The 27,676-nt window shown below is 46.9% G+C and overlaps 1 long non-coding RNA gene across 1 annotated transcript in view; it reads left to right on the top strand.

Annotated features, from left to right (window-relative positions):
- The first annotated feature begins 3,136 nt into the window (after nt 1-3,136).
- The window catches only part of LOC147344513 (uncharacterized), a 35,977-nt gene continuing 11,437 nt past the window's right edge, over nt 3,137-27,676 (top strand). The window contains exon 1 of the long non-coding RNA XR_015155520.1: nt 3,137-3,385. This is a non-coding gene — a long non-coding RNA (uncharacterized LOC147344513). The remainder of the gene's footprint in view (nt 3,386-27,676) is intronic.

The raw sequence follows: 27,676 nt of genomic DNA, 5'->3' as shown, positions 1-27,676 counted from the left end.
TTTCCTCCCTGAGGCCACCGCCACCCATTTGGACAAATAAGGAAGTTGAAGCAAGGAAGACAGGCAATGACTGGCCCAGCAGGAGGGGCAGCACGTGGGCAGGTCTTTTCCTGCTGGATCTCACTAGGAATCTGTCCAGTTCCCTCTTGGGAGTGGGGTGGCCAGGACAGTCCCTGAATGCATGGCCTAGGCATCCCACAGAGCATCCAGAGTAGGGACAAAGAAGGCTCCCAGAGGCCAGTTCCTGCCCTGGGGCCCTGTCCAGAGCAAAGGCAAGAGGACTCTGAAGACCCTCAGGACGCATTTCGTCAAGGATTGCTGAGCATCTGCTGTTGCCCCAAGGATGCACAGTCAGGATTTCCTGGAAGGTGTCTGAATAGTTGCCTTTTATACATCAGCCTCCCTAAAAAATGTGTCAGGGCCACAACTCACCCTACAGATGTAGGACTGAAGCCAGGGATTGCCCACTAACAGTGCAGGATGGGGAGGGGGATCCCTGGATTTCTGGTTGAGTCACTGACAGTGGGGAGCAGCTGGAAGCAGTGAGGACCGGCTTTTTCCAGTATTTTCTAAAGCAAGCGGGCAAGCTGGTGAGTGCCATTGTGCATAGGTAATAACTCAGCCGGAAACAAGTGTCATGATTCACATGTCATGGCTAATGTCTAGCTAATATCCCCCAGCAGGGATGAGCAATTACAAATTCCTGAATTATCTTCCCTGTCTGTACCTCAAACAAACAAGCAATCATCTGTTTCCTTAGCTAACCTCCCCTGGGGTGAGATGACTGAAAGGTTGAGAGAGACTGGGCCTCTGAGGTGGAGGCCTGGCGTTGCCACTTCCTGGCTGTGCGTCCTGGGCAAGTTCCTGCGAGGTCCCTGTGTAGTAATTATTCTCATATCTGTAATAATATACTTGTCCCATAGGGTTACTGTGAAGATTAAAGATGATTATTTGCTAAAAGCTCCTTGCACATATAAGCACATAATAAACATCAGCTGTTATTTTTAACTGAAAATTAAATTAAAAAAATTAGGATATGGATATTAATAGATAAAAGTATGCTTAGATTTCACAAATATGTTTAATTTTTCCAAGTTTTATGTTTTAACAAGAGAGCCAAATTGAATCAACAGTTACACATGCCAACTCCTCTGGCCAAGCAAGAAAGCTAAAACAAAATTGCTTTTGCATTTGGCAGATATATTGTGTTCTTCAGCATTTGTTCTCAGGGGCTCAGGTCATCAGCTAGGCTTTTGTTATTTGCACATTTCAAGAAAGACCCAGATAGAAATGGCCAGAGTTGGGGGATATTCAGCATCTCACATTTATAAAATCAAGCCTTTGTATTTTTTCATAGACAATGCTTCATGTAATCCTTCCTTGAAATGCTAATGAGATTCCAGGAGGTTTCCAGGTTTTTCCATGGGGTTGTATTTAGAAACAGACTGGTTTGTGTTTAAAGATGGAAGTGTGTGTCTTGTCCTCTTGAGCTCTTCAAATCAAAGGCCATCGCCGTGAGGACTGTGACTGGGATCCTGGGGTGTCACTGGGCAGCCTGGGTTCAAGTTCTTGATTATTTGTGATTTTTGGTTTACACAGAGATTGAAAGTGGTGGTTTAGCAGTGAGTGCTTCCTTTTCTTTGATTATAAATAATTCAAATAGGACTTCGACTCACCCACAGTGGCCTTAGTAAAGGGACGTCTGTTGGACTGCAGCATGGAAGGCTGAGGAGCCTGGGTCTCCAGGCTGAGCGGTTCTCACCAGAGTGGGGACAGTGATGGGACAGTCATGTGGCTTTTCCCAGGACACCCCTCCATCTCTTTTTGCATCTGCTCAGATCTCTCTCTTCCCTCCCCTGGGTTCCCAGTCTCCATTCCATCACCAGCCACACATGACCCATCACAACTTCTCCAGCCCCCTCTACACAAACTCACAATTCATCTCCACAGCCAACCGCCCCATCTCTTAGTTTTCTCATGCTGACTGTTTGAGAAAGGAATTGCATTGGCTCAGCTCACCTTATCAAATGAGGGCTACAGATCCTGAGTTACTGACCAGCCTGTAGAGGGGCTCCCCTGAGATCAGTGGCCTGCCTGGGTTTGGGGGAGAGGCGGACTGGGGGAAGAGAGGAGAATGCATTTCCCTGCATAAACCTTTGGGTGGGCGGGCAGCATGAAACCACCCAGAAGATGCCCAAAGAGCAGTCCTGCGTCTAGATCCTTCTTGCCTCTTTCCCATGTGCTGAGAAGGTTGTTGACGCTTAAGAAAGCCTCTGGAGCCTTCTCTCTACTTGGACCAGCTCCATCAGTGCCTTCTCTATACAGGCTTTTCTGATTGTTTGCTTTGTTAGTGTTGCCCTGGTCAGATGGAGTGAAGGCCTTGGGCAGGGGGATGAGACTTGGCCTGTGCGTCTGAAGAGAAGTTCCCTTCTCTGCTCCTTTCCTTCCTCATCCAGTGCCCTCATCTCTCTGAGCCCAGGTTTTCTCATCTACTACAGGATGTATTGAAAGCTTCTGTCTTCCTGGGATATTGGTGAAGATTAGGTGAGATACAGGCTTTGAAATCGGTGGAGGGCTTTTCAAGTGTGAGATTATTGTGAACAACACAGGGGAAAGTGGGAGGGAGCCTCTTCGTTTTGAAGGATCCCTTCTCCTTCCCCCCATGTCCCCAAGCTGGAGTTCAGCAGTGAGGGTCTCACTTTTCGGGGTATGAGGAAGGCTGTGGCTACGGCTGGACCAGGCTGTCTTATCTACCAGTTTGAAGATGGCTGCAGTTTCCTCTGCAAAAGGGCCCATTGGCTGACACTCGGTAGCAGACAATGTCCCCCATGTCCTCCCAGCTCCTCTCTTTGGGAACACAGGCTTGAGCTTGTCCCCTCACTGCCTTCTCATCATGTGAGAGGGGTGCTGGTAGCAGGCAGGCAGAGATCCCTTCCAGAAGCTTCTGCATCAGAGGACATTGCCCCCACCCCCCATGGATGACTCATTTCTTGGGTTTTCCTGCTGACCTCTGCCCACTCCGTTTGGTCATGCTGGTGACGGCTCAGGCCTGGCAACTAGAGATTCGTTGACTCAGAAGCAGGCCTGGGGAGTGGAGACTGGAAACAGGATATCAAGGATTCCATGAGCCATCAGGGACCGTGGTCAGCATGTGCCACTGAGAACAAAAAGGGACTCGCCTCAGAGCCCCTCATCCTGTCTCAGATGGAAGGTGTGGCCAAAAGATATGGTCTCATGCTTCCTTAGAGGGTGGGAGCAACAGAGCCATCGCCCCTTCCTGCTGACAAGCAGTGCCATCTCTGGCCATCTGTGTCAACCCAGAGCTCCTTGGGCCTCCTCAAGCACCCGACTGCATGCAAGAACTGTGGAGCCTACTGGTAGCTGAGTGAGTCCTGCGGCCCCTCTGTACTCGTGGTGACAGGTGCCCAGAGCCTGAGTCCTGCACGGTCTCTATGGCCAGACTTGGAGCACACAGGGGGAGAGCCAGGGAAATGAGGAAATGGGGGCGGCTGTGTCTAGAAACGCTTGGAGGGTCAGGAAGACCGAGTGCGCTCTTGGCAAGTGTGGCTGCCTGCCCGCTTTCCTCCCGCCCCTCCTCCTAGCTTCCCCCTTTCTTCCCTTTCCTTCCATCCACAGACATTTACCAAGACTGTCATGTGCCAGCTACTGTATCTGCTGGTGAAGATGCTATGGCTTTTCTAATCCCCTCAAGGCTTTCAAACTATTTCCGACACATAAATATTCAGTCATCATGTAGCAGTGGTTCTCAAATGCTGGTGAGCATCAGACCCACCTGGAGAACTAGTTGGAACACTGATTGCTGGGTCCCGCCCAGGGTTTCTTTTTCAGGAAGTCTGAGGCAGGGGGACTCTTGGGAATTTTCATTTCTTACATGTTCCCTGGTGCCACTCCCATGTTGCTGGTGGTCCAGGGACCAGAGGAGGCAGTAAGCACAAGACCAGGGAAGAACTTATCACACCTGCTAGGGGTGGGTGAGGGCTTCCCAGATGGTGATAGTGGTGAAGGACCCACCTGCCAATGCAGGAGATGCGAGTTCCATCCCTGGGTTGGGAAGATCCCCTGGAAAAGGAAATGGCAACCCACTCCAGTATTCTTGCCTGGAGAATCCCACAGACAGAAGAGCCTGGTGGACCACAGTCCATGGCATTGCCAAGAGTCAATAGACACAACTCAAGCAACTTAGCATGCATGCACAGGAGGTGGGCAGAGGGAGTCAAGGCAAATGATGAGCCGGTCCCCCAAAGGTGGGAGGAAGCCAGGTGAAGACGGGTAGGAAGGGGAGCAGCTGTAACGGCCCTGAGGTGAGGGAGAGTCTGGAGGAGGATGTGAGAGCTGGTCAGTGGAGCCAGAGCCCATTAAAGGGTATGGAGTCAACAAGGTAAGAGGTGACCCTGGATGACTCATTAGAAGTTAGGTCACCGAGAAACGTCTCTGCCTTTGGAGGGCAAACCACTGAAAAGTTTCACGTGGAGCTTTTGTGGAGCAAGTCAGACTTATGTCTTAGGACATTTGCTTTGGCTGGAGGGTAGAGAATGCCAGAGGAAAGAAAAATAGGAAGGCATTGTATTAATCCAGGCAAGAAGTGCTGGCGGCCAGAAGCAGGGCACTGGCAGGCACTGGGATGGAGGGGAGTCAGAGCTGTCATAGACTTGGGAGATGGAGTAGACGGAACTTGGATGCAGGGGTGCGGGGAGGGGAGGGAGGAGTCTAGAGCAATGCCTGGGACGTGGAGGGGACCGTCTTGGTGTTTGGGGTGGAAAGCAGCAGACAGAGCATCTTTTGCACCAGCTAGTCTGCCCGGGTTCCAGGGGACAGGTTATGCCTAAAACATGCTGCCCGAGACCCTTCACTGAAGAGGCATTCATTATAAGGATACCAGGGCATCCTAGGGCACTGACGCCAGGAACGGGACAGTTCTCAGGAGAGGTCTCCATCATGACACGGAAGAAGGTGGCTGCTCTTAGCTCCTTCAGCTTCCTTCCTTCTCTTTGCAGACCTAACTCCTCTCTTCTCTTCCTACCTGGTGGGGTCTAACGGCCCCACTCTCACCCCAAGATATCAGCTTATAGTCTTGCTGAACTCTAGGTTCAGAATCCTGCCAGAGAGAATTTGATTGGTCTAGCTTGGGTGCAGTGGCCAGATTTAGCCAACAAAGATAAAGGATACCTAAATATCGCATGTGTGCGTGTGTGCTAAGTCGCCTGTCATTTCCCACTCTTGTGACTCCATGACTGTAGCCCACCAAGCACTTCTGTCTATGGGATTCTCCAGGCGAGTATACTGGAGTGGGTTGCCATGCCCTCCTCCAGGGGTCTTCCCCAGGGATGGAACCCAAGTCTCTTATGTCTCCTGCATTGACAGGTGAGTTCTTTACCACTAGCACCACCTGGAAAACCCAAATATTGCATGGCAGCATACTTATATAAGAAATGACTCATTGTTTATCTGAAATTCAGGTTAGCTGGGCATCCAGTGTTTTTCTGGCAATCCTAACATAGGACAAATGTTGCCCCTTAGGCTGCTCAGTTATGGCCAGAGGAGCAGGGTATGGCAGCTGCTGGGGGCACTGCTCCTGTGGTGGAAGAAATAGCTCAGAAAGAGAGGGTCCAAGCAGATGCCCTGTGGTTGGGGAATGCTCCCAGGCTGTGGGGTGCTCGGGAGGCCTAGCCTGGAGTGGTGGAGTCTCAGCAGGAGAGAGCAACTCAGACTCAGGGAGTCTGGGAGGAGTGAGTTCCTAGAAATCTTGGTCTCAGGCTCCCAGACCCAGGCTCAGAGAAGAAGTCTAAGTCTCGAAGGAAGAAGGACACCGTCAAAGGTGGGAGTAGAAGTATGGGTTGGCTACTAGGAGGTCACAGGTGCAGGCTGGGTCCAGGGAAGCAGGCAGATCCGCTCATGCGTTGGGCCCAGGGCACAGGTAAGAGCAGGCATGAGGACAGTGCTGTCCTGCCTGCCTCCCCCGGCTGCTCTGCGGAGGATGAGGACCACTGCTCGGCACATCCTGATGCTTCCCAGCTCTGAGCAGAAGCTCATTTGTTTCTGCTGCCTAAGTAAATCGGACTTTAGTTTCCTAAAGTGGGATAGGGATGTCAGAACTGGACACGTGGCAGATCCCAGAATGAGGTGCTGAAGCTTCATTTGTCCTCGTGGGATCATGGGTCCTGGAGTCCAGGGCGGGGCCCAGCTGGGGTGGGTGTCTCTGTCACAGCCCCCATGAGAGGGCTGCGGTGGCTGGGAGCTCCCTGGGGTCCTTAGAGATGTCTCACATTTACAGATGGGGACAGCAAGGCGCACATTTACACGTGGCTGTGCGCAGTGAGTCACCTGTGAAAGATCGCAATCAGGGCTCGAATTCACGTTTGAGGGCCCCTGACCAGGGCTCACCCTGAAGTATTGGGCTACAATGCTGTATTTGCACAAACTCAGGGGAAGCTTCACTGAAGGACTTTTCAGCAAGTTGTTTAAAGCACTGAGACTCTACGGGGAGGCGTGTGGTCCCCGTGGTGAACCCTGTGCACACGGAGGCCAACTTCCCTCAAGGAGAGGGGAAATTTCCACTTGCTCTTTAGTCTTTTCCTCCTATATGTGTGGAATCTGAGAGCTTATATAATGACAGATAACATCTCTTAAAGAACTTTGCCTGGAAGGAAGTGCAGAAGAACAAGACCAAAAAAATGAATAGCAGGAAGCATCAACAGCAAGAATGAAGAGAGGAGGAAAAACACACACACTCGTGCACACCCCAAATAGGAAGCCTTCCCTGCTTGGAAGTGGTGTGGCCTGTCACCACGCGGGCGGCCCTCAGCTGGACATCTGCAGAGACCACCACGTGGACATTCACATTATGGTTCAGATTATGGGTGTTTTTGTTTTCTTTTTTTCCATTTTCCAGATTTTCTCGACTGTGGTTACCTTTTATAATGAAACTGTTTTTTTTCCCCTGTTTTTTTTTTTTTAAGAAGAAAAATCCAAGATGAGTACATCCTTGCACCCATAAAGTGAGTGACTTTTCAGGTGACAGAGAGTACACGGGAAAGGGGAGCAAGGTGATGGTTCAGAGAGGCAAGACTCCACAGGAGTTTCCACTTTCAGAAGCACATGGTTGACATGGTCAGCTTCACCTTCAGCACCACATTACTGATAACGGGCTGGTCATTGGGACCAAAGAAATAATTTGGAATAAAGTTTCCAACAATGGTATGTAAATGTCAAGACTACTTTCAGTGTTTGTGTCTCACCTTTTTTTTCTACAGAAAAAGTACAAATTAATTCAGGTAAAATCAGTTATTGTTGAAACAATTATGAGCCTGGCCAGTGATGAAACAGGGCTCGACTCCTCTGAGTGGATTTGATTTCCTATAATCAATCTTCTGGGTTTCTAAAAACCTCCAAGTGAAAAATCAGTAAAAATCGACTGATTGGTGAAGAGTGGAGTTAAAAGATGTGTTGAGAATGGCAGGAAGGCACTTTCTGGGTTTATTTTTCTGAGCACAAAAATTAGGCCCATTGAACAGTGGATATTCATCAGTGGAGCTCTGGGCATTTGGGAGCAGTTGGCCTTGTCAGGAGGCCCCAAGTACAGTCTTTCCTAAGGTCCCACTTGCTGCTGGTCAAAGTGAACTTGCTGCTGAGCTGTGCAAACCCAGACCGGGGTGGAGTTGGGGGTGGTGGTGAAGGCGGAAAGAGCTCTGGCCTGGGGGTCACCCAGGTGACCCAGGGGCTAACTCAGCCCATGTGATCTGGTTTCCACTGTGGCTCCACTGCAGGGTTGTCATGAGCTAATGAATAACAGATGGGCAGGGCCTGCCCTGGGCTGTGACCCCAACCCATGCATGTTATTATTGCTGTTGTTAGATTGTTTTTGGCATTAGGCTCTTCAAAGGCAGGCTGGAGAATGTGGAAACAGTCATACAAGGGAGAGGTGGGGAAAGCCATGTGTCTTGCTGATGCCAGACAAGAGGCTGGAATCACATTTGCAGGTGAGCTGAAGCCTAAGGAGGTGCTTGGGCTCTGGAGGGACCTCATCCAGTGGGACAGAGAACTGACTTCACACGCAGAGGGAGGGAGGTTCAGCCCAAGCCTGAGGTCCAGACCCCTCCCACCCTGGATGGAACAGGAAGCTGGGCAATGTGGCCTTTGGTGGTTCTGGGGATGGACGGTGAAGCCAACAGTGTGATGTGGTCGCTGCCCTAAACCCTCAGGGCAGTGTTCCAGGACATGCAGCTGGCAGGAGCTAAGCTGCTCTGAGCACTTACTGAGTACAGGCTCCCTTCCAGGGGTGCTGCTCGGGCCACCTCATGTGACCCCAGGCTGTCTTTTGATACAGATTTATTCTTTACACGTGAGAAAAGTGATGCAGGAAATGGTGTCACTTGTCCAAATTTACACACTGCATCGTGAGCCAAGATTCCCGCCCGGAAATGTCGGGATCAAGAGTCCCAGGCTGCCCGTTGCACTCGGTTGCACAGGGGAACTGTGCTCCGTAACAAATGTCCGGCCGTGGACTTGCCGCTAGCACCGAAGGCTGGTCCTGCCCACGTCATAGGCAGGTGTGGACTGCACTCTCAGAATCTATGGAGATGGTTTTCTTTCTTTAATTTGCTAATGTAAGTTACTGTATTCAGTCCCTACTGTTGTTCAGCCTAATTACTACAAGTTTAGTAGCTTAAAACAACACATTTTTTATCTTACAATTCTGAATGTCAAAGCCTTAAAATTCAGCTATCAGCCCAGCTCCATTCCTTCTGGGGGCTCCAGGGGAGAAGCCGTTTTCTTTCCATCTTCTACTGGCTGCACCCATTCCTTGGCTCGTGGCCTCCCCCCCCCCTCCATCTTCAAAGCCAACAGTTTAGCATCTTCAAACCTCAACCCCTCTCCCCGCTCTTCCTCTCTCTCTCTCATCTTTGTTTCTGTTCTCATATCTCCTACTCTGACCCTGCTGTCTTTTCTCATAAGGATCCTTGTGATTGTATCAGCCTCCCCCCGCCCACCCCAGATAATCCAGTATAAGATTCCAAGCTCCACATTTTAACTTAATCACACCTGCAGCATTTCTTTTGACACAGAAAGTAGCAGGTTCCAGGGGTGAGGACACGGACATATTTGGTAGTGGTGATGGTGGTGGGCATTATTCAGCTCACAGCAGTTACATCAGCAGATTTTCTCATGTTGAATTATTCTTGCATTCCTGAGATAAACACTATCTGATCAAGATGCTTTTATGATCTCTACGGTCCTTCTTATAAGGGCACTAATGCCTTCATGGGGGACCTACCCTTATGACTTCATCTAAATCTCATCACCTTTCAAAGGTATTTGTGATGCCAAATACCATTCAGGGGGGTTAGGGCTTCAGTATGAATTTGTGGGGGGAATGGGAGGAGACACAGTTCAGTGTCGGCAGCACTCAGCAGTGCGACTGACGATGTAGAAAGTCACCTGGGTGAGGGAGGGGGGAGTGACTGCCATCTTAGGTAAAACGGTCAGAGGACATTGGAGCAGAGGCTGAATGAAGGTGGAGAGGGAGCCGTGCGAATGTGGGCAGAAGAGTGGTCCTGGAGGAAGGACTTCCAGTGCAAAGGCCTGGGGGCAGGAGTACCCTTAGCAAGACAGAGGACAGGCCCGAGAGGTGACCAGGACCAGAGTGCGCGGTGGTGCCGTACTCTGATACACTTCAGATCCTGCTGGGCTGCAAGTGGAATAAACTCTAAGGGGACAAGATTAGCAGGAGTGTTAGGCTGGAAACTTCTGGGTAAAACTGACCAGTATTCTCCCTTCTCTTGTCTGGGTTTTGATATTAACACGATGTTGCTTCATAAAATGAGTTGGGGGAACTTTTCCTTTATTTACTGTTGGGAAGTGTGTGTTAATTGCTCAGTCGTGTCCGACTCTTTGTGACCCCATGGACTGTAGCCTTTCAGGCTCCTTTGCCCATGGGATTTTCCAGGCAAGAATACTAGAGTGGGTTGCCATTTCTTCCTCCAGTTACTGTTGGGAGAACAGTTTATATAAATGAGAGATAGTTCAGTTCATTTCAGTTCAGTCACTCAGTTGTGTCTGACTCTTTGCAACCCCATGAATCGAAGCACAACAGGCCTCCCTGTCCATCACCAACTCCCGCAGTTTACCCAAACTCATGTCCATCGAGTCGGTGATGCCATCCAGACGTCTCATCCTCTGTTGTCCCCTTCTCCTCCTGCCCCCAATCCCTCCCAGCATCAGGGTCTTTTCCAGTGAGTCAACTCCTCACATGAGGTGGCCAAACTACTGGAGTTTCACCTTTAGCATCAATCCTTCCAATGAACACCCAAGACTGATCTCCCTTAGAATGGACTGGTTGGATCTCCTTGCAGTCCAAGGGACTCTCAAGAGTCTTCTCCAACACCACAGTTCAAAAGCATCAATTCTTCGGTGCTCAGATTTCTTCACAGTCCAACTCTCACATCCATACATGACCACTGGAAAAACCATACCCTTGACTAGACGGACTTTTGTTGGCAAAGTAATGCCTCTGCTTTTGAATATGCTGTCTAGGTTGGTCATAACTTTTCTTCCAAGGAGTAAGCGTCTTTTAATTTCATGGCTGCAGTCACCATCTGCAGTGATTTTGGAGCCCCCAAAAATAAAGTCTGACACTGTTTCCACTGTTTCCCCATCTATTTGCTGTGAAGTGATGGGACCAGATGCCATGATCTTAGTTTTCTGAATGTTGAGCTTTAGGCCAATTTTTCACTCTCCTCTTTCACTTTCATCAAGAGGCTCTTTAGTTCCTCTTCACTTTCTACCATAAGGGTGGTGTCATCTGCATATCTGAGGTTATTGATATTTCTCCCGGCAATCTTGATTCCAGCTTGTGCTTCCTCCAGCCCAGTGTTTCTCATGATGTACTCTACATATAAGTTAAATAAACAGGGTGACAATATACAGCCTTGACATACTCCTTTTCCTATTTGGAACCAGTCTGTTGTTCCATGTCCAGTTCTAACTGTTGCTTCCTGACCTGCATATAGGTTTCTCAAGAGGCAGGTCAGGTGGTCTGGTATTCCCATCTCTTGAAGAATTTTCCACAGTTTATTGTGATCCACACAGTCAAAGGCTTTGGCATAGTCCATAAAGCAGAAATATATGTTTTTTTCTGGAACTCTCTTGATTTTTCGATGATCCAGTGGATGTTGGCAATTTGATCTCTGGTTCCTCTACCTTTTCTAAAACCAGCTTGAACATCTGGAAGTTCACGGTTCACATATTGCTGAAGCCTGGCTTGGAGAATTTTGAGCATTACTTTACTAGCCTGTGAGATGAGTGCAATTGTGCGGTAGTTTGAGCATTCTTTGGCATTGCCTTCCTTTGGGATTGGAATGAAAACTGACCTTTTCCAGTCCTGTAGCCACTGCTGAGTTTTCCAAATTTGGAGTGTATTGAGTGCAGCACTTTCACAGCATCATCTTTCAGGATTTGAGATAGCTCAACTGGAATTCCACCACCTCCACTAGCTTTGTTCAAAGTGATGCTTTCTAAGGCCCACCTGACTTCATATTCCAGGATGTCTGGCTCTAGGTCAGTGATCACACCATCGTGATTATCTGGGTCATGAAGATCTTTTTCGTACAGTTCTCCTGTGTATTCTTGCCACCTCTTCTTAATATCTTCTGCTTCTGTTAGGTCCATACCATTTCTGTCCTTTATCGAGCCCATCTTTGCATGAAATGTTCCCTTGGTATCTCTAATTTTCTTGAAGAGATCTCTAGTCTTTCCCATTCTGTTGTTTTCCTCTATTTCTTTGCACTGATCGCTGAGGAAGGCTTTCTTATCTCTCCTTGCTGTTCTTTGGAACTCTGCATTCAGATGCTTATATCTTTCCTTTTCTGCTTTGCTTTTCACTTTTCTTCTTTTCACAGCTATTTGTAAGGCCTCCTCAGACAGCCATTTTGCTTTTTTGCATTTCTTCTCCGTGGGGATGGTCTTCATCCCTGTCTCCTGTACAATGTCATGAACCTCCTTCCGTAGTTCATCAGGCACTCTGTCTATCAGATCTAGTCCCTTAAACCTATTTCTCACTTCCACTGTATAATCATAAGGGATTTGATTTAGGTCATACCTGAATGGTCTAGTGGTTTTCCCTACTTTCTTCAATTTAAGTCTGAATTTGGCAATAAAGAGTTCATGATCTGAGCTACAGTCAGCTCCCAGTCTTGTTTTTGCTGACTGTATAGAGCTTCTCCATCTTTGGCTGCAAAGAATATAATCAATCTGATTTCAGTGTTGACCATCTGGTGATGTCCATGTAGAGTCTTCTCTTGTGTTGTTGGAAGAGGGTGTTTGCTATGACCAGTGCGTTCTCTTGGCAAAAGTCTATTAGCCTTTGCCCTGCTTCATTCCATACTCCAAGGCCAAATTTGCCTGTTACTCCAGGTGTTTCTTGACTTCCTGCTTTTGCATTCCAGTCCCCTATAATGAAAAGGACATCTTTTTTGGGTGTTAGTTCTAAAAGGTCTTGTAGGTCTTCATAGAACCGTTCAACTTCAGCTTCTTCAGCATTACTGGCTGGGGCATAGGCTTGGATTACCATGGTATTGAGTGGTTTTTATTGGAAACGAACAAAGATCATTCTGTCGTTTTTGGGATTGCATCCAAGTCCTGCATTTCGGACTCTTTTGTTGACCATGATGGCTACTCCATTTCTTCTAAGGGTTTCCTGCCCACAGTAAATAATCTACTCACTATTTGAAGATTTGGTAAAACTCTCTTGTCAACATGCTGAATCAGAGGCCTTTTGTGTGAGAAGAGTTTGGCCTCTGATTCAGTCTATTTGATGAATCTCTTCTGATTTCTATCTTTTCTAAATTTACTATTTGTTATGTATTTACAGAATCACTCATTTTTCCTTAAGTTTTCAAACTGTGGTATAAAAATTTTATATTACATCACAGTGTTCTTCTGATTTTTAAAAACTTAATTGTGACTGTAATTATATTCCCCTATTCATGCCTAACTGTCTGTTTTGCTGTTGTTCAGTCATGCCGTGTCCAACTCTTTGAGACCCCACGGACTGCAGCACGCCAGCCTTCCCTGTCCTCTGCTGTCTCCTTGAGTTTGCTTAAACTCATGTCCATTGAGTCGGCGATGCCATCCAACCATCTCATCCTCTGTCATCCTCTCTCCTGTTTGTATTGTATGTTCTCTTTATCTCCTTCTATCTCTTCTTCATCCAAACTTGCCATATATTTTTCTATTTAAATTAACCTCTTAAAAAACAGGTATTGTGTTTTGTGGACTCTGTTCTTTTATCTGTGTATTGCTCAGTGGCTTTATAATTTCCTTCCACTTTCTTTGTGATTATGCTGATGTTTTATTCTCACTGGTTCAGCCAGTTTATCCATTTTTAATCTTTCTTTTTTCTAATGTATGTACTTAAAATGCTGACTTTCCCTCTATGTAAAACATTAGCTAAGCGCGCAGATTTCGATGTGCAATACTGAACTGTGTTGTTAAATTTCTAGAATGTGGGTTCGGGTGTTCTTTTGGGGGGAAAACTCTCAGTCTTCATGATCAATTTCTGAAAGAGGTGTGCCAAACTGTAAGACCGGCTTACCAACCTCTTCTGGTCTTTATAAGTGCGTCACAGATTTGGAAACTATGTTGTGTATAAAAGCTCAGGCTTAAAGTTTTCATCAATGTAAAATATCCCTGTTGCCTCCTTTAATCATTTTCAATTTTGTCTGGAATTAATTTATTGCATCTGCTTTCTTTTTGTGCTCACTTAGCTGGGACATGATTTTTTCATACCTTTGCATTCAACCTTTTCTTGTTTAAATGTGTATCCAGCAAATAGTCTATTGCTCTACTTATTTGAGAAGAGAGGTAGCTACTACATGCTGGAAACCAGAAGCTTAACATGTAAGTTCTTGTGGGCTAAAGTGAGGTGAGCCCCTTTCCCTGAATCAGAACGCAGGTGGTAGCTGGGCCTTCTGCTTCTTGAAAGTCTGGTTGTGGGGGACCCTCAGCTCTTGGTCCAGCCCCGCTTGCCTGTCCCCTGTGCTCCTCTGCCAATACCTCCTTTTGCACCTGCTCTGCTGGGGAAATCACGTCTTTAAAAAAAAAAAATTCCAGTGAAATTCAAATAACATGAAATTAATCATTTTAAAGCAAACAATTCAGTGGCATTTAGTAACATTCACAGCACTGTGCCACAACCACCTCTTTCTAGTTCCAAAATCTTTTCATCACCCCAAAGAAAACCCACATCATTAACCAGTCGCTCCCTCTCTCCCCTCCTGGTGGTAGTGGTTGGTGGTTTAGTCATTAAGTTGTGTCTGACTCTTGAATCCCATGGACTGTAGCCCGCCAGGCTCCTCTGTCCATGGAATTTCCCAGGCAAGAATACTGGAACGGGTTGCCATTTCCTTCTCCAGGAGATCTTCCTGACCCAGGGATCAAACTTGGGTCTTCCGCACTGCAGGCAGATTCTGCAAGAAGCCCAATGAACATGAGTTCAGTTCAGTTCAGTTCAGTCGCTCAGTCGTGTCCGACTCTTTGCGACCCCATGAATTGCAGCACGCCAGGCCTCCCTGTCCATCACCAACTCCCGGAGTTCACTCAGACTCACGTCCATCGAGTCGGTGATGCCATTCACCCATCTCATCCTCTGTCGTCCCCTTCTCCTCCTGCCCCCAATCCCTCCCAGCATCAGAGTCTTTTCCAATGAGTCAACTTTTTGCATGAGGTGGCCAAAGTACTGGAGTTTCAGCTTGAACATGAGTAGTACCAGTTAAAAGGCAAAAAATAAATGTCTTCTGAGGATGATTTGGCTTCTTATAGACTTTGACCACAGAAAGAGAACGTGCCAAACATGGATACAACCATTTCTGATTACATGTAAGTTAAATTCCTTGTTGTAAATAGTCCTGTTTACAGATGTCTCCTAAGCCATCTGTTTATTTACTTACATTGCAGGAAAATACATATAACATTAAATTTAACATTTTTAAGTGTCATTCAGTGACATTAAATACATTCACAATGTTGTGTAAAAACCACCACTGTCCATTTCGGAACTTTTTCATCATCTCAAACAGAAACTCTGCCACCATTAAACTCTTAACTCTCCACTGCGCACCCCCCAGCCCAGGTCACCTCTGTTCTGCTACTGTGTGCATTGCCTATTCCAGGTGCCTCATACAGGTGGGATCACACCATACTTGTCCTCTGTGCACCTGCTCATTTTCTGAATTTTATGTTTCATCATCAAAGCATTCCATAGGAGCTAACCCCACATGAGGCCATTAGAAAATACCTTATATTTGTATGATACTTTGCACCTTTTTTTTCAGAGCAGTTCTCCTGGGTTCCCTTACCCTACTGCTCTCCGCCCGGGTGCCCTTTCCCAATAAAGTCTCTTGCTTTGTCAGCACATGTGTCTCCTCGGACAATTCATTTCCGAGTTAGACAAGAGCCCAGTTTCAGGCCCTGGAAGGGGTCCCCCTTCCTGCAACAAATGGCGACTCTGGCAGGGACTCTTCTTCGCTGAGACTAACATCCTGACCACTCCGGGTACTCAGGGGCCAGCTTGCCTGCCAATGGACCAGACCCAGCGGGCGCAACTGGGACCCTTTTGTCCCTGGTCTCCTCCTGACGTGGACAACTGGCCAGAGTGCCCCAACTGGTAAGGAACAAGAGACTTTATTGACCTCTCTCCCCTTCCCTCTCTCTTCCCTCTCCTTAACCCTTCCTATCCTTCCCCGTTTTTCTAGTCCCCCGGTCCTGGACACAGGAATCTGGTCAAAGGGCCCTCAGCCTGAGGGCCCTCCAATCCTGAGGATTGGAGACTGATCACCTCCTCTTGGCAGAGAACTCGAATTCTGGTTCTGGTCTGGCCTGATTTCTGGTAGGACCGAGTTCCAGTCCTCCCTTCTCTGGAGGCCCAGGGAAAAGTCCCATAACGCCTGGGTATCTGTAGGTGGCAGGAGACGTCTGTAAGGCCACCCCTTTCACCCTACCCCTCCTCCTCCCCCTTCTTTCAACCTGGCTTCCTTTCCTCCCTTGAAATCTTTGATGTTAGTACTTGCATCTGAAGTTCTGTGTCTCTATAGGAGGTTTTCTGAGAGATTGTATTCTTGTATTTAATGGCTTCCCTGGTGGTGCAGAGGTTGAAGCGTCTGCCTGCAATGTGGGAGACCTGGGTTCGATCCCTGGGTTGGGAAGATCCCCTGGAGAAGGAAATGGCAACCCACTCCAGTTTTCTTGCCTGGAGAATCCCATGGACGGAGGAGCTTGGTGGGCTACAGTCCACGGGTCGCAAAGAGTCGGACACGACTGAGCAACTTCACTTTGCACCTTTTAAGAGTTTTCTACAGTATTAGCCTGTTTGAGTCACATAACAACCGTTTAAGGCAAGCGCAGCAGACCTCCTTGCTTTAATGAGCCCGAAGTCCAGAGAAGCTAATTGTGTTGTCTAAAGTCACACAGTAAGTGACCGAATCAGGATGAGAAGACTGCATCTTCAGATTTTATTACCTTCTTTAGCATCTGGCAACTTCTCAGAAGTTGGGAATGATTTATTTCCTTTGGAATCTAAATATAAATTTCAAGTAACTCCATTTCGTACAAGCAAAGGAGGAGTCATGCTGAATTTATGAGCGTGTGGTTAGGGGCACTCATTATGTGGGTCAGAACCCTCCGGTGGAGGGCCTGACAGGGGCTGGAGTGCTGCGTGCGTGTCTGTCCTCATGTGGTGGTATCCCGCAGGCCCACCGTCTTCACCAGGGTTTTCTTCCGGGGGGAAGGCTTAGGACACACAGGAGATGCTCTTCCAAAAGAGCTGGGCATTTCTCCAGGTGCCAGAAAAAGCAGCCAGTGCACAAACAGGCTGGAAGACAATTTTGTTTTTCCAAACTCTGAACTAATCAAGATCTCACTGGGTACATGTTTGCAAACAAGAAGGAACAATAAACGTATTCATCATCTTGAGTTTTATTTGTAGTTCTATTGTGTAGGACGGTCATTTGTTAGGACTTGATTATAGCTGTCACTCTGTGAAAACCCTGCTCAGAAATGAAAGCGGGCTGACATATGAAATGCAAAGGTCCGTCTTTCCTCATCAGGCACTAAAGATTCTTGTGAAGGTGGGAGAGGTCGGATTAAACAGGGAAAAGTTGACAACAGCAGAGTAATCAAACCGCCGTGAATGCATCTGCTGGTCGATCCTCTGAATTTGAGGGGTTTTTCGCTTTTGGATGGCAGCTCCTTGTACATGCACTTTCTTTCTTTTTTCTTTTTCTTTTTGGCTGCACTGGCCTTCGTTGCTGTGCACAGGCTTTCTCTCATTGCGGTGAGTGGGGGCTACTCTTCGTTGCGGTGGCCAGGCTTCTTATTGTGGTGGCCTCTCGTTGCGGAGCGCAGGCTCTAGGCATGCAGGCTTTAGCAATTGTGATGCACGGGGGCTTAGTTGCCCTGTGGCATGTGGTATCTTCCCAGACCAGGGATCGAGCCCGTGTCCCCTGCATTGGCAGGCGGGTTCTTCACCACTGGACCACCAGGGAAGTCCTACATAGTCTATCAATGCAACAACTAAGATTTGCTTTGGTACGGGGATCTAATCTGTGGTCTTAAGTCAGAGAGCAGGGAGAACTGTGGGGACACGGGTTCTGTCCGTGAGGTTCCCAGCATGCCTCTGTACACAGAGTGAAGGCACCCAGCCAGCCAACAACTGCCCCTTTTGGGAGGGATCTCACCACCAAATCCAAGTAATCTGGCGTCCATCGCCTCTGCACCGGGGCCCTGCCACCTCCCATTTACTCCAGGCAGAACTAAATGACCAGCTTGCTGGGGACTTGGGGATTGAGATCCCTGATGGAAACCAGTTATATGCAATTTCCCAAATGTCCACCACCCACCCCCAAACCCCTGCCTCTTTCTTCCTGTTGATAGTTGAACACTGGGTGCAGTGATGGGAAGAATATGGATGACATCAGGCTCTCATGGAGCACATCCCATTGGCCAGGGACTATTATAAACTCATTACCTTCAGTAAAGTGTTCAGTTCTCACAGTTCCAAATGAGGTGACTTCTAGCGTCATCATTCCCAGTTTACAGAGAGACACAAGACTCAGCCCCACACCCAACCTCAGCCCCAGAATCTGAGCTCCTAATCGCTGGGCTGCACCATCTCTCGAGTGCACTGAGGCTGAGGCCAATTCTGTTGTTGAGGCTCCTTACCTCCCGGTCATGTTTAGGGGAAAAACATATTTCATTAAGGTTACTAATGGGACAAAACTGCAGAGACACGTTGAAGGAGTGCAGTAGGGCAGCTCTGGGCACTTCTGTACCCTCTGGTTGCTCAGTACTCATATATAGTGATTCCAAGTGGTGTCACGGTGTGTTCCTATAAATCACGTGGTTCAAAAGCTCAGCATAATGTGGATCATATTTCTTCACCAGACAATATCATTGATAGTAGCTAACATCAGTCCTGAATATCCATTGGAAGGACTGATCCTGAAGCTGAAACTCCAATACTTTGGCCACCTGATGCAAAAAACTGACTCATTAGAAAAGACCTTGATGCTAGGAAAGATTGAGGGCAGGAGGAGAAGGAGACGAAAGAGGATGAGATGGTTGGATGGCATCACCGACTTGATGGACATGAGTTTGAGTAATGCCAGGAGTTGGTTATGGACAGGGAAGCCTGGTGTTCTGCAGTCCATAGAGTTGGACAGGACTGAGCACCTGAACAGAACTGAACATCAGTACAGTGCATCTGTCTCTGATGTATCCTCATAAACCTCTTATGTGAGCATTCAGAAAGTACTTGCATGCACGCATGCTCAGTCGCTTCAGTTGTGTCCACTCTTTGTGACCCTGTGGACTGCAGACTGCCAGGCTCCTCTGTCCATGGGATTCTCCAGGCAAAAATACTGGAATGGATTGCCATTTCCTTCTCCAGGGGATCTTCCCAACCCAGGGATCAAACCACCATCTCCTGCTTGGCAGGCGGATTCTTTTACCACTGAGCCATTAGGGAAGTCCTGTGAACCCATATGAAGACCATAACAATGGCTAACACTTTTGTATTGACCATTCTGTACCAGACTCAAGATTCTGTTTGAACTTGAAAGAAGAAATTTTAAAAAGTATTAAATAAGTCCTACGGTGAATATTTTTTACCAAAATAGATTGGCTGTTCCTCTCCATCAGTTTGAATTAGTGAGATTTACAGCATATGTATCAGGGAAAGAAAACTTCTTTAATTTAGTTCCTGGCTGCCAGACAGATTGTCAGATTTGTGCTACTGACTAGAAAAATGAATTTCTCACAGTTCTGCAATTAAAACCCTACCCGCTTTCCATTCCCAATGATGTGATGGGATAGGCACCATCTCCCAGTAGCTTAATATTATTAGATTAGCAAGAAGATGTCTGACATGACTCAGTGTTGTTCTTGAGAAATAATTAGCTACCTAAGTGGGTAGACCTCCACGGAATACAAGTATATCTCTTTTTATAACATTTAAATTTGGAGGCTTAATTATCCAGTGAAAAATAGTCACTTTAGCACTTTAGTCCATTTGGCTATATATTGACATTATTAAAATGCTTTCCTGGTCTTTATGTAAATTGCTTTTTTAAAAAACCAATTTATCTCCTAGCAACCCAAAGTGAAATAAGCACTGAAAAATGACATCTCAAGAAGACTTGGGGCTCTTAATCCAAGCAAATTCCGTAGGGTTTATTTGTGGATGGTTTGAATGAACAAATGGTAGATTTGTGCTTGTAGGTGTATTTGCAGCTGAGTCACGCTCTCAATTTTTAAGCAGCTAATTAAATAATCAAGTTCACACAAATAAACAGTAAAATGTAGTACATTTGGTCACCAGTTCCAGTCTGTAAGTACGCACTCAGCAGCATGGGGAAACCAGCCAGGAGGTTGCTCGTCTGCACTTCAGGGACTTGCTAAAGCTCTAGTCCTCTTTTCTCTTTTTGGGGAAGCGCCTGGCCATGGGGTGCTGGCAGCCACCTCTCCTCCCAGAGCCTGGGTGCCCTCCCTTGTGAAATGTGCCTGAAGTCTGTTCTAGCCTCTAAGTTGAGAAGAGAGAGTGATAATGGGGTGAAAATGCTTTATTGCTAGACATCCCAGAGGCAAAAGCCATAGCTCCTCCTCTGGATGACTAGCATGTAAGATGGAAGCTGCAGACCCAGCAGCGACCTGGCAGGCACTACTCTTTGTAACCCTATGGACTGCAGTGCACCAGACTTCCCTCTCCTTCACTATCTCCCAGAGTTTGCCCAAACTCATGTCCAATGAGTCTGTGATGCCATCCCCCCATCTCATCCTCTGTTGCCCCCTCTCCTCCTGCCTTCAATCTTTCCCAACATCAGGGTCTTTTCCAATGAGTTGGCTCTTTGTTGCAAGTGGCCAAAGTATTGGAACGTCAGCTTCAGCATCAGTCCTTCCAATGATTATTCAGGGTTGAATTCCTTTAGGGTTGACTGGTTTGATCTCTTTGCTCTCCAACGGACTCTTGAGAGTCTTCTCCAGCACCAGAATTGTGAGGATGTAGGGGAAAGTAAAACAAGGAAGCAAGAATAGCCATCAGGACATGTGTGAATGATAACTTATTCCCTTGGGCAACTGGGCTCTTGGCAGGGACCCTGGAGAAGCCAGAATCTTTCAGGGCAGGCTAGGGAGGCTGGGCTCTTATCTGCCAACACTCTTCCCTTCCTGACTGAAGGCTGCCCCTGGGAACCTGAGCTTTCCTGTACTTTAGGGTTGTGCCTGCTGGATAAAGCCGTGGTAGAGAATAAGAAAGCTACAGGATTCAAGGTGGCAAGCTGGTCTCTGGCTGCTGCTACTGAAGAGTCCGAGTGGGGCCAGGGCTATCAAGTGGGCACAACTCCTTCTGCTGTGGGCGCAGATGCCTGAGGGACTCTCTGTGTCTTCTCTGTCTGCCTCTGATTGTTTTACTCCTTCTGACAGCAAGAGGGCTTTCTTGAGGGAACTCGATCTCAAGCCCCTCTGGGCTGATATCCATCAGGGAGGTCTCTTCCCTTCTGGCTCCAGCGAAGTCCCAGGGAAGGACTCTGATTGTTCTGGTAGAATCATGTGACCATCCCTGGGCAGTCCAGGTGATGGGGGTTTATAATTGATCCAGGATGGGTCATTTACCATCAGAGGGGTGGAGTCTGTTCCCAGAAGTGGAATTGTGAGGCCAGAAGCAGCTTTGGGGCACTTTCCACATTCAGTTCAGTTCAGTTTAGTCACTCAGTCGTGTCCGACTCTTTGCGACCCCATGAATTGCAGCACGCCAGGCCTCCCTGTCCATCAGCACTCCCGGAGTTTACCCAGACTCATGTCCATCGAGTCGAGGCCATCCAGACGTCTCATCCTCTGTCGTCCGCTTCTCCTCCTGCCCCCAAACCCTCCCAGCATCAGGGTCTTTTCCAATGAGTCAACTCTTCGCATGAGGTGGCCAGAGTACTGGAGTTTCAGTTTCAGCATCAGTCCTTCCAAAGAAATCCCAGGGCTGATCTCCTTCAGAATGGACTGGTTGGATCTCCTTGCAGTCCAAGGGACTCTTAAGAGTCTTCTCCAACACCACAGTTCAAAAGCATCAGTTCTTCCGCGCTCAGCCTTCTTCACAGTCCAACTCTCACATCCATACATGACCACTAGAAAAACCATACCCTTGACTAGACCTTTGTTGGCAAAGTAATGTCTCTGCTTTTGAATATGCTATCTAGGTTGGTCATAGCTTTCCTTCCAAGGAGTAAGCGTCTTTTAATTTCATGGCTGCAGTCACCATCTGCAGTGATTTTGGAGCCCCCAAAAATAAAGTCTGACACTGTTTCCACTGTTTCCCCATCTATTTGCTGTGAAGTGATGGGACCAGATGCCATGATCTTAGTTTTCTGAATGTTGAGCTTTAGGCCAACTTTTTCATTCTCCTCTTTCACTTTCATCAAGAGGCTTTTTAGTTCCTCTTCACTTTCTACCATAAGGGTGGTGTCATCTGCATATCTGAGGTTATTGATATTTCTCCTGGCAATCTTGATTCCAGCTTGTGCTTCTTCCAGCCCAGCATTTCTCATGATGTACTCTGCATAGAAGTTAAATAATCTGGGTGACAATATACAGCCTTGATGTACTCCTTTTCCTATTTGGAACCAGTCTGTTGTTCTGTGTCCAGTTCTAACTGTTGCTTCCTGACCTGCATATAGGTTTCTCAAGAGGCAGGTCAGATGGTCTGGTATTCCCATCTCTTTCAGAATTTTCCACAGTTATTGTGATCCACACAGTCAAAGGCTTTGGCATAGTCAATAAAGTAGAAATAGATGTTTTTCTGGAACTCTCTTGCTTTTTCGATGATCCAGCAGATGTTGGCAATTTGATCTCTGGTTCCTCTGCCTTTTCTAAAACCAGCTTGAACATCTGGAAGTTCATGGTTCACGTATTACTGAAGCCTGGCTTGGAGAATTTTAAGCATTACTTTACTAGCATGTGAGATGAATGCAACTGTGCAGTAGTTTGAGCAGTCCTTGGCATTGCCTTTCTTTGGGATTGAAATGAAAACTGACCTTTTCCAGTCCTGTAGCCACTGCTGAGTTTTCCAAATTTGCTGGCATATTGAGTGCAGCACTTTCACAGCATCATCTTTGAGGATTTGAAATAGTTCAACTGGAATTCCATCACCTCCACTAACTTTGTAATGATGCTTTCTAAGGCCCACTTTGGAGAAGGCAATGGCACCCCACTCCAGTACTCTTGCCTGGAAAATCCCATGGACGGAAGAGCCTGGTGGGCTGCAGTCCATGGGGTCGCTAAGAGTCGGGCACGACTGAGCAACTTCACTTTCACTTTTCACTTTCATACATTGGAGAAGGAAATGGCAACCCACTCCAGTGTTATTGCCTGGAGAATCCCAGGGACTGGGGAGCCTGGTGGGCTGCCGTCTATGGGGTCACACAGAGTCGGACACGACTGAAGTGACTTAGCAGCAGCAGAATGGTCTAGTGGTTTTCCCTACTTTCTTCAATTTAAGTCTGAATTTGGCAATAAAGAGTTCATGATCTGAGCCACAGTCAGTTCCCAGTCTTGTTTTTGCTGACTGTATAGAGCTTTTCCATCTTTGGCTGCAAAGAATATAATCAATCTGATTTCAGTGTTGACCATCTGGTGATGTCCATGTGTAGAGTCTTCTCTTGTGTTGTTGGAAGAGGGTGTTTGCTATGACTAGTGTGTTCTCTTGGCAAAACTCTATTAGCCTTTGCCCTGCTTCATTTCTATACTCCAAGGCTGAATTTGCCTATTACTCCAGGTGTTTCTTGACTTCCTGCTTTTGCATTCCAGTCCCCTATAATGAAAAGGACATCTTTTTTGGGTGTTAGTTCTAAAAGGTCTTGTAGGTCTTCATAGAACCGTTCAACTTCAGCTTCTTGAGCATTACTGGTTGGGGCATAGGCTTGGATTACCATGATATTGAATGGTTTGCCTTGGAAATGAACAGAGATCATTCTGTCATTTTTGAGATTGCATCCAGTACTGCATTTCAGACTCTTTTGTTGACCATGATGGCTACTCCATTTCTTCTAAGGGATTCTTGCCCACAGCAGTAGATATAATGGTCATCTGAGTTAAATTCACCCATTCCAGCCCATTTTAGTTCACTGATTTCTAGAATGTCGACGTTCACTCTTGCCATCTCCTGTTTGACCGCTTCCAATTTGCCTTGATTCATGGACCTGACATTCCAGGTTCCTATGCAATGTTGCTCTTTACAGCATCGGACTTTGCTTCTGTCACCAGTCACATCCACAACTGGGTGTTGTTTTTGCTTGGGCTCCATCCCTTCTTTCTGGATTTATTTCTCCACTGATCTCCAGTAGCATATTGGGCACCTACCGACCTGGGGAGTTCCCCCTTCATTATCCTATCATTTTGCCTTTTCATACTGTTCATGGGGTTCCCAAGGCAAGAATACTGAAGTGGTTTGCCATTCCCTTCTCCAGTGGACTGCATTCTGTCAGACCTCTCCACCATGACTCGTCCGTCTTGGGTGGCCCCACACGGCATGGCTTAGTTTCATTGAGTTAGACAAGGCTACCTTTCCGCATTACATGTTGGCAAACACCAGGCAGCCCATCTGGCAGGCTTCAGGCAATTTGATCTCTGATTTTGGGTGCTTCCCAGCTGGTGCAGTGGTAAAGAATCTGCCTGCAATGCAGGAAATGCAAGCTTGATCCCTGGGTTTGGAAGATACCCTGGAGTAGGAATGACAACCCACTCTAGTATTCTTGCTTGGAGAATCCCATGGGCAGAGGAGCTTAGTGGGCCATGGTCCATGGGGTCACAGAGTCAGACACGACTGAGTGACTGAGAATGCACAAGGAGATTTTGGGGCCTTGATCCCTCCCCTGTAGAAGGTTTCTGAACACTAAATTAGCCCTTTTCTCCCTCTGTTCCACTTTTACTTCCAACTGACCAAGGACTGCAAATTAGGAAGGTGCTTAAAACTCATAAACCCCATCTACCTGGGTATGTTTTATGACTTCTGGAGAAAATCTCTCCTTCCATTTATCAAGAATGAAGAAAATTCAGAGAAAAGGTTTTCACAGAGGATATTACCATGAAAGAGTGAATGGAGAATTTTAAAATATTTTTCACACCTTAGGGCAATTGACATTTTAGTAAGATTCATGCTTTTGCTCTCCCTTACTGGAAATAATACTCACTTGCCTGACCTTAGTGAATGTTAAGGGGATCCTTTCATAGCTTGAAGACAAGTGCAATATGCAGAAAACTAGTGGTAAAAGCAAGGGACATTGACTGGTGTGAAACTGAAACCAATTCTCCAAAATATCACTTTCCATGTCTGACCAAAAAAAAAATGTCTTCTCAGAAATGGATGTTCATTCATTCTCTCCTTCAACTAATATTTAGTAAATATCCAGTAGGTTCTTAATAAATTGCGTTGGCAGAGGCCAACAGCATTCCTGCTTTCAAGGAGCTAACTTTAAGTGGGGAGACAGATGATAAACATGGATGAATGAAAAAACAAGAATGAATGTCTTAGAAATGCAATTAAATGGACAGTGTCAAGGAAGTCTCACTAAGGATGAAACCTGGACCTTGAGTCAAGAGTTAAATAATCTGAGTCCTTGGATGATGAGCTGGGGGAGAAGCAATTCAGGCAGGGCTTGAGCAAGTGCCTAGGCCAGAGGAAGAAGCTAGTTTGGGTTGTTCAGAAATGAAAACGGAAGCATGAGTGTCTGGAGTGCAGCGTGTGTGGGGGAGGGAGACGGGAGGGGGCTCAGAAAGGGATTCCATCGTCAGGTCAGGGCCGAGGTAAAGAGTGGGGATTTTGATCTCAGTGCAACAGGAAGCTACTGGAGGGCTGTGAGCTGGGGAATAGTGTTTGGGGGTCTTGGGTTTTGAAAGGTTATTCTTGCTCTTGTGAGGCCAACCTGCAGGAGTTCAGGTAGAATGAGCTTCAAGTGGTAGCAGAGGAGAAACCAGAGATAAACCTGGCAGAACTTGTGGGTGGGTGGGGTGAACAGGGTGAGGAATGGGAAGGTCGGAGGATGGGGCACCCCACCTTCCCTTGGCTCTGTTCTTGAAGGAAAGCAGAGACCACTGGATCCTGGGTCAGCCCACATCCAAATTTGGTTGCACGTACGAACTGTCTTCTCTGTCACTGATAGAGTCTTGTCTGTGCTATCTTGGGAGAAAAGGAAATCCAAGTCAGAGAATGACAGAAAACTTAGTTTTGTTCAAGGAAGACAATCTAATGCCAGTTGAAATGTTGTTTCTGTGCCAGCAAACAAGTTCTACTCAATCGGTATCCTTGTGTGACCCAAGGACTTGTTTTCGTCATTCATAGTAGTCAAGCTGAGCCACGCCAGAATTAGGTTTTGATGTGAGTTTCAATTAAACAGCTTCAAAGCCTGTGGGTTTGGATGCATGTACTATCAGCAGCTCTCAGAAGACCATCCTCTCCTCACCTGAAGCTGAAAGTGATTTGGGGAAACCCACATCACCACCACTCCCCCCAACCTCTGCCGTACCAAGTCATGGATTCTTCTGGGAAGTCTTTCTTTTTCCGTCCTGCAGGTGGATGGACACAACTTTCCGTTTGCACTTCAAGACTCTATGATGGACACAGTTATTTTGTAAATTCAGTAACTTATTTTACTTTGGCTGTGCTGGGTGTTCGTTGCTGTGCAGGCCCTCTCTAGTTGTGGCGAGTGGGGACTACTCTTGATTGCAGTGCTTGGGCTTCTCACTGCAGCGGTGTCTTCTCTTGCTGCAGAGCACAGGCTCTTGGGCAGGCGGGCTTCAGTACTTGGGGCTCATGGGCTCAGTAGTTTTGGCTCCCAGACTCTAGAGCACTGGCTCAGTAGTTGGGGCCCACAGGCTTTGTTGCTCCATGGCATGTACAGTCTTTCTGGGATGAGGGATCGAACCAGTGTCTCCTGGATTGGCAGGCAAATTCTTTACCACTGAGCCACCATAGAAGCCCCACAATTATTTTTTAAATGGAGAAAAGAGTATTTGGATTAATGACTCTAACTCTGATAAGTAAGCCATTTCCAAGGCACTCTCACATATAATATGTCACTTGTTCATCTTCCCAGCTCTGTGAGGTCACAGAGCCTTGTCCTTTTAATTCCTCTTTCTCCTCTCTTAGCTCAAATTCCCCCAGATTAAAAAAGCCCCTACTCCTTCCCGTTATTTGCGCAGTCTACAAATTCTGCTGCCAAAGAGCTGAGTGGGAAAGGAAGTGATTGTGCAGGGCACAGAGTCAAAGGAAATAACATGAGAAAATCCTTCTGTTATAATTTCAAGTAAAAAGAGCAGGATGCAAAATTGCCTATACAATCTGGTAAGACTATATTCAACACGCCCATGTGCCTGGGGAAAAAAAAAAAGACTTGCAGGAAATATTCCATAATGTTAACCACAGTTGTTTGGGGACGACAGGATTATTTTTACTCTGAATTCTTAATATTTTCCCATGACTTTAAGTAATGGATATTTGTAGTAGATACGTATTGTTTTGTTAAATCAGAAAGAGCATTTGAGACCTTTCAGAAAACGTCTTCCCTTGCTTCAGTCCTGTGCTCCCACTGAGGGCTGCCCATTACTACATCCTACCTCTCTGGTTGGAGGGATGGACACATATGTGACTCAGATTGAGCAGTAATGCCACCCCAGTAATGCCACCCCATTCCCTAACCCCAGTTCAGGGACCTGCATAGGAATCAAGCCAGACCACACCAAATCCTTCCTTTGGTCCTACTAAGTAGAAGAGGAGGGCAGGAAAGAGGGTCAGATGATGCAGTGTAAGAAAGATGCCGTTTCTGGCTTTCAAGATGGGAGGGGTCACAGAACAAGGAGTGCAGGCAGCTTCCAAAAGCCTGAAAAGGCAAAAGAATGGACTCACTCAAGCCTCTAGAAGGAAGCCCTGTCAATACCTTGACTTTAGCCTAGGGAGAACCGTTGTAGACCTCTGACTTTCAAATAAATTTGTATCAGTTCAGTTCAGTTCATAAATTGGTATGGGTTTTTTAAAAATTCTGTTTTTAGTTGGAGAATAATTACTTTACAATATTAATGAATTTAATGACTTCCCCCATACATCAAAACGAATTGGCTGTATGTACATATA

The sequence above is a fragment of the Bos grunniens genome, chromosome 26 (assembly GCF_055505025.1).
Source record: "Bos grunniens cultivar Pamir isolate PY7600 chromosome 26, Bosgru_T2T1.0, whole genome shotgun sequence".
NCBI lineage: Eukaryota > Metazoa > Chordata > Mammalia > Artiodactyla > Bovidae > Bos > Bos grunniens.
The sequence above is the reverse complement of the archived record's forward strand: the minus strand, read 5'-3'. Positions and strand labels throughout refer to the sequence as shown.